Genomic DNA, 7,637 nt, shown 5'->3' with positions numbered 1-7,637 from the left:
AATTATATATTACAACACAAAGTAATTGGGTCTTGACTCTTCACTTTTTCTATGTGCATCTTGATCTGACAATGTAGGTTCCTGCACACAATCTCAAATACCCATTAAATATAATGAGTATTTGTCATAATCAAAACTGGGTGTGACCTATAAGGTGAACAACCAGTGTGTGGGAAAATCTAGTGGCTGGTGAGTCTCTGCATTATTATTGCAATACTCATTAAGCTTTTACTTTTGTGTGTGCAAAAATTTTTTCACAAGCTCATTTTTTAAATATCTCTTTGTGCTTGAATATTGAGAAAATATTTTTGAGATATTTAGAATACTCTTGGTAGAAATCTTTGAAACCCTAAACTATGATTGAGATTTTCATCTATACATAGTTTCAAAGATTAGATTGTTGATACACTTTTGTGTGTGATTGAATATAGACATTACTTTGAGTATTGTTTGCACACATATACATCTGAGCTTATAGTTCTTACATTATCGGTATGTGTTGATTATACTAGTGCAAATCTGCTTGATTGAAAAGCATATAATTTGTACACATTCTATATTGTGATTATATTGTATTCTAGGCATCAACTGAGGGGGTGTTAATCCAACCCAAAAGGATTGGTAAAAGGTTGAGGTAAGCCTTATGTTAATTTGACTTGGTTGTATTTCGGTGCCGCTCCACCCATGAAGTGAGCCTTAGTGTAATCCTTGTGCTTATGAGCCATGGCGGGGACGTAGGCAGTTTACCGAACCTCGATAACATATATGGTGTTATCTCTCTTTACTTGCTTTACCTTGCATGCGTAATTAGCTTACTTGTGTAATTTAATTTCAGCATATATATATATATTGATTTATTTTATATCTGCACTAGATTGACCCTAGGATTGTGAAATACTGCTGCTGGTTAATTGACCTAGGGGAGAAATTTTAAAATACCAATTCACCCCCCTCGTGGGATTACAGCAAAGCTAACGAAATGGTTACTACCATTGTAATGTTCCAAACACATTTAGATTGGGCAACCAAAGTTATAGTTTAGTCGATCAAATGGCTACTTCCCATTTTTAAATTCCGATTTAAAATTGTTTGGGTGATCGAACTATCTATTTAGTCGACCAAAGCGATGCGATAAGTTTCTCAAATGGAAAGAAATATTCAACTTTTAAATATAATTTTACCAAAACATGCACAAACGGCTATAATTCAAACATGCATGTAAATAGCCAACCCTAATGGCATTTTACACACTAAACATAACAATTTTACACTAATTAAATTGTTTTTCTCCATCCTTGTTGAAACTTGATTTATGAGTTGTTCTTGAAATTAAAGATGTAATCTTGAGAGGGGGTGAATTGGGTAATTAAAAATTATTCAATAGAATTTCGTTTATTTTAATCCTCTTAATTTAAACCGCCACAACCACACTCTAAAATCAATCACAATACTCTAATCAGTGACCGTACTAAAGCAATCAACAATCCTAGATATAAATATGAATGGTGAAATTATTAATTAAATTTAAAATTTAGTGAATAGGATTTAGTCAGTTCAATATCATATTCTGAATTTCAGCAATAACCAAATTTCCTCAAGGATTCAGCAATCTAAATAAGAAAACATAAGTGATATATTTTTACTTTGGGAAAATATAAACAATCACAGTGGTATTTACCTTGGTTAATCTCAAAAAGATATATATTTCAAGACTTGTCAGAATTTTCAGCCATTAAGAGAAATCATACAACCATTCAAAGAAGCTAATTTACTAACTTGACATAAGCACAAATCAATACTTAGCGTTTAAAAGTTCCCCATTGAATTTAAACTCATACACGCAGATTATAATTTGCATGAACTAAAGAGCTAAGGAAGAAGAGCAAAACACCAAGTTTTTTACAAGGTTTGGTCAATAGCCTACGTCCTTGCCTCAAGAAACTAACTGTGAGGATATTTTCTACCACTTCGTTGAACAGGTGAAGCACCCGTCTCTCCTTTTGAAGGTGGAGACCCCTCTCTAACAAGAACAAGCTCTCGCTAGGAAACAATTCAACAACCCTAAACTATCAATGTTTGTACAATAGCAAAATACAAATCGTACAAGAAAATAACTCACAAAATAGCAGAAATTGTACAAATTTAAAGCATAATATACTTCAAATCATTAATATAAAATTGAAGCCCACGAATACATCACAAGTATTTTGATTGTTGGACGTGGATTTCACATAATCAAATCAACATTTCTCTAGGTATTTCAGCAAAAACTCACAACAACTTTTCAAAAAATATTTCAAGAGTGTAACATGAATTTTTGAAATGTATATGAGTACTGGTTACCCTAAATTATTAAAAAATAACTTTATATAAAGTGGAGACAATAGTTAACATTTTCCCCAAGTTTGCTTCAAGTTTGGAAACTCAAATATCGAATTTAGAAATAAAATCCACACTTTTATAAGTTTAAAACATCGACTTCAGTCGCCTGATCCATAAGGTTGATTGCCTAAGCTTATTTAAAATAGCGCATAAGAATAGTCAATAGCAGGTCAGTGACCAGACCTTGATGGTTCAGTCACCTAATTCCATTTTGTTCGTTCATTAACACTGTAGTAGTATATTAGTCATATAATGCAAAATCATCAGTCTCATGACCACTAACCACTTAGTGTTTTTCAATTTTTTATTTGAAAACTTGTTTTTGTTAACTTGGAAAACATATTTTAGACCTTATGAAAATATTTTCCATATTTTAAAATAGGTCTCTATCTCCATAATGAATCCTAGGAGCTTCAACTTCAATATTAATAATATAAGTACTCAAATGGGACTTAACAAGATAAAGCCATCTAAGTTCCTAGGTTTTCATGTTGTATAGCTTTCAATAAGCATCTAAGCTATGACCAATTCCTCAATATTCTTCTTGTTCCTCATGACATGTAGCTTTAAGTCTAAGCTTCAACAAATTTCTTCAAGTACAATTGCTTGACTTCACAAATCACTTGAGTCATGAAAATTAACTTAAAAAAAAAATGCTTAATAAATTTGATTTGTTATAATCAAAATGAGATTGAACCTTGTTAGGCCAACAATTTCCCCCTTTTTGATGATGAAAAATAAATAACAAAATGATAAAACCTTAATAAGGCTCCCCCTTATGATAATATTGCCTTTAATGAGTCATTGCATGAATATTAACAAATTTAAAAGCTCATGTTAGAATTTAAAAAAAAAACATATAACAAACTAGCATGCATTACTCCCCCTAAATGTAATATCCCCTTTAGACATTCTTCAATATTTAGTACATTCATACTAGAAACACAATTAGTATGCATAACACATTCAATATGAACGTAATATTTAGAATATAAAACATATTGAGCACTTAATCCATATCATATCATTTTGTCAAAACTCAACATATCCCAAAACTTATCAAAACTCATCATATCATTTAGCCCACTTCTCCCCCTATTAACATCAACAAAAATGATTAAATCATAAAAGTAACATGCAAATCAGCATAGGACAAACTATTACCATTTAGTTCATCAATACACAGTCCAAAATTCAGCATGCAATTCTCAATTCAAACATTCATCAAGATGTCCAATCCAGATATATTCCAATAACCAACATGCAAATAGTATTCAAGAAGATCCAAAATCAGCATGCATCACAAAATATTCAAAATAAACAATAAGTAGGAGAAAATTTGTAATAAAAGAGATTAAAAAAGAATAAGATTTATTCTTCAGCATTGTCATCACCACTATCTAATTCAGTACCCTCCTCCTCAACATCATCACCTCCCGAGCTTGTTTCCATGGGAGCCTTCCCTTGCAAAGAGGAAGAACCACCCATATAGCTTTCAAGGCGCTTGAGCCTCTAATAAAAAAAGGTGAAGCTGGACTGAAGTGCACCGAAATTTGTATTCATTTCACCATGAAATGCACTCAACCATGATCCATATGCTGATGATAGTCTACAAACCACGAAGGAGCATCAATTGTCGGTGGTACATCTTGTTGTGGTTTCGGAGCCTATTGTTGATCATCCTGGAATGGTGCATCAGCTCTACATGCCCAACCAGACTTAGGAATCCATCCAATGTTATGATCCTTTTCATATCCCATTTTCTTAATAGTAGTGGCTGAAAAGTAGTCATAATGGGTTCATTTGATGAAAAAAAGTGAATGGGGTAGTGACTCGTAGATGTTAAAAGATTAAGGTTAAAATTCCTCCACAAGGAAGAATTACCTTTCTTGCTTCTTCTTTTGATATCATCAATTTCAGTATCAGACTGGGCAAATCAAGGCATTGTACGTTATGTAAACACCATATTAAGAAATAATCCAAATAGGATATATGGTCACGGTACCTTACCCTAGGTAAGATATTATAAGTAATGAGTCTATGTAATATTCTAGCTTACAGATTTAGCTGCCTATACAGTGGAGGGTAACCAAAATAAATAGGTTCTTCAGTCATTATCATTGGTAAGAATTCCTTATGAGTGAAGTTTTGAGCCATAATCCAAGATTGTCCAAGTTGTGGACATTCAAACTCGCCTTCTTGGATTCTAAATCTAATGACCAGTGATTGAGAAGTTAAAGCAAATGACTTATTCATGACCATTGTGCAATACACATTGTAACCCTTTATCATGTTACCATAGAATAGCCTAACTAAGTTTTGATATACACCCCTAGCTTGATATGTTATAAATCTTTCCTAACCTTAAGTATTAACCATTGGCAAGGTATTGGGAAAATCCTCTCTTATAAAAGAAACATCTAAGATCTTATCCCATAATAGGTTCAGTAGATCTGTCTATTCATAATATATTCTTCTTGGTTGGGGAGTTACCAATCACTTTTCAATGTCTTGAGTATCATCCTTCCCAAAAGTGGAGCTTTTTTTTCGCACTTTGCTTGGACTTTAGCATGGTTCTTTAAAAAAATGTTTGGTAGAATCTTTTAAAATGAGAGTAGGAAGAAAGATTTGAAGTTTTTGCGAAGATTAATCGGTGAAATCTTCATGTGAGAACACTTGGAAGTGGAGAAATGGACTTTGGGAGAGGAGAAAACGAGGGTTAGTAGACTGAGGTTCAAAAAAATTAGGGCTTTTACGAACATAAAGTATTTATATCTCTGTAGGTTAGTCTCCTTACCTGATATTGTCAATGGCTTGACCTATATATATTTTAAAATCTCACAAGTCAGTAGCGAGTCAGTCGAATGATCTCAAAGAGTCAATCACCTCATGTTCCTGAACTTGAAAATATTCGTAAGTTAGTATTAGTCTAGTCGACAGAGAGCTAAAAGTTAGTTGCCTGTCTTTCAACAATCATGACTTACTTGCTCTTTTGACTTAGCCACTCATTCTTATGAAATTCTCCTTCTTAAATCACCTCTATACAATGTAATAAACCTATCTATCATCGTATTGAGATGAACCTATCCTCTGAAAGAGGTTTTGTGAAAATATCTGCCCATTGTTTATTTTTTTTTTACGAAATCAAGGATAATATTTTCATTTTACATATAATATCTAAGAAAATGATGTCTAATGTCGATGTGCTTTGTTTTAGTGTGAGATATAGGATTTTTGGAAATATTAATGGCATTAATAGTATCACATTTAATAGGCACAGGCGAATATTCCAAATTGAAATCCTTGGGTTGTTGTTTCATATACAATGTTTGTGCACAACAACTACCTACTGTTATGTATTCAGTCTCAATGGTAGATAATGCCACAGATTTATGTTTTCTGGAAAAAAAGATACTAAAGATGCTCCTAATAAGTGGTAAATACCATTTGTACTCTTCCAGTCTACTTTACATTCGACATAATCTACATCTGAATTGACGATCATCTCAAAAGTTGTATCTTTTTGATACCGTAAACCTAAATCTATAGTACCTATCAAATACCTCAAGATCTACTTGAATGGTATTTGGTGAGATTCTTTAGGTGCCGCTTAAAATCGAGCACATGTACAAACACTGAACATAATGTTAGGTCTACTAGCTATCAAATAAAGTAGGCTACCTATCATGCCACAGTAGTATATGACATCTACCAATTTTCCTTTCTCATATTTTTCAAGACTAATAAAGGTGCTCATCAGAGTTCCCAATGGGTTGCCACCTTCTATATCAAACTTCCTGAGCAAATCATTTATGTGCTTTGATTGATTGATAAATGTTCCATTTTTAGCTTGTTTGATATGAAGAACAAGGAAATATGTCAACTCACCTATCATGCTTATTTCAAACTCATCTTGCATGCATTTAGCGAAGTCCTTGCATAATTTATCATTTGTTGCACCAAAGATAATGTCATCAACAAATATTTGTATGATGAGTATATAATTGTTCTTAAACTTTATTAAAAGTGTACTGTTCATTTTTTCTTTCGTGAAACCATTTTCTAACAAGAAGCCACTCAATCATTCATACCAGGCTCTAGGAGCTTGTTTTAATACATATAGGGATTTTGTTAGTCTAAACACATGATCAGGAAAATGAAAGTCCTCAAAACCAAGGGGTTGTGCTACATATACGTCTTCATTTATGTATCCATTCAAAAATGCACTTCAGAGATTAAAGTTCTTATGAGATGCATAGACTAGTAGCACAATAATTGCTTCCATTCTAGCTATAGGAGAAAAGGTCTCATCATAATCTATACCTTCTTCTTGATTGTAACCACGAGCTACCAGTCTATCCATTCAACATCCTTATTTTAAAATTCTCCACCTTTATCACTCATAATGTGCAAAACACCATACCCTTTTTTCATTTTGAAGCTTCTTATAAAGGTTGGTAAACATCTTACACACTTCATCCTTGGAGGATAATAACAACACCTTGGTAAACCTGGATTAGTCATCAACAATGACAAAAGCATATTGCTTCCCTCCTAGGCTTTGAGTATTAGTAGGGTCAAATAGGTCTAGGTGAATTAGTTCTAGTGGCTTGCTAATGGAAATGTGTTTCTTCTTCTTAAAAATTGTCTTGGTTTGCTTCCCAAGTTGGCAAGCATCACACACCTTGTCCTTTACAAACTTTGTGCCATGTAGACCCTTGACTAAGTTATTTTTAGCTAATTTGGACAATAGGTCCATACTAAAATGTCTTAGTCTCTTATGCCATAGCCAACTAGCTTCCTTTAAGGTTGTAAAGCACTTAACTTCTTGAGATACCAAGTTTTCAAAGTTTATGTAATATAAATTTTCAACCCAGTTTGCAATAAACAAGGTGTCATGCTTTTCACTATGTTCTACTCTGCATTTGTCCTTTTTGAATGTTATGTTAAAAACTTTATCACTTAGTTGACTAATTCTAAACAGATTATGTTTTAACATGTCTACCAATTAAACATTATCAATTTCCAAGGAGGGTTCCTTACTAACTTTCCCAATGCCGATAAATATTCCTTTAGCATTGTCTTCGAAAGTGAGATGTCCACCATCCTTTAGTGTCAACGAGGTGAACTTTGACTTGTTTCTTGTCATATGCATTGAGCATCCACTATCCAAGTACCATTTGTCTTTTGATGGGGTGGACCTAAAATATACCTACAAAAAAGGGATTTAAGATGTAACTTTTGGTACCCAAATC

This window comes from Malania oleifera, chromosome 11 (assembly GCF_029873635.1).
Source record: "Malania oleifera isolate guangnan ecotype guangnan chromosome 11, ASM2987363v1, whole genome shotgun sequence".
Classification (NCBI taxonomy): Eukaryota; Viridiplantae; Streptophyta; class Magnoliopsida; order Santalales; family Ximeniaceae; genus Malania; species Malania oleifera.
The sequence above is the reverse complement of the archived record's forward strand: the minus strand, read 5'-3'. Positions refer to the sequence as shown.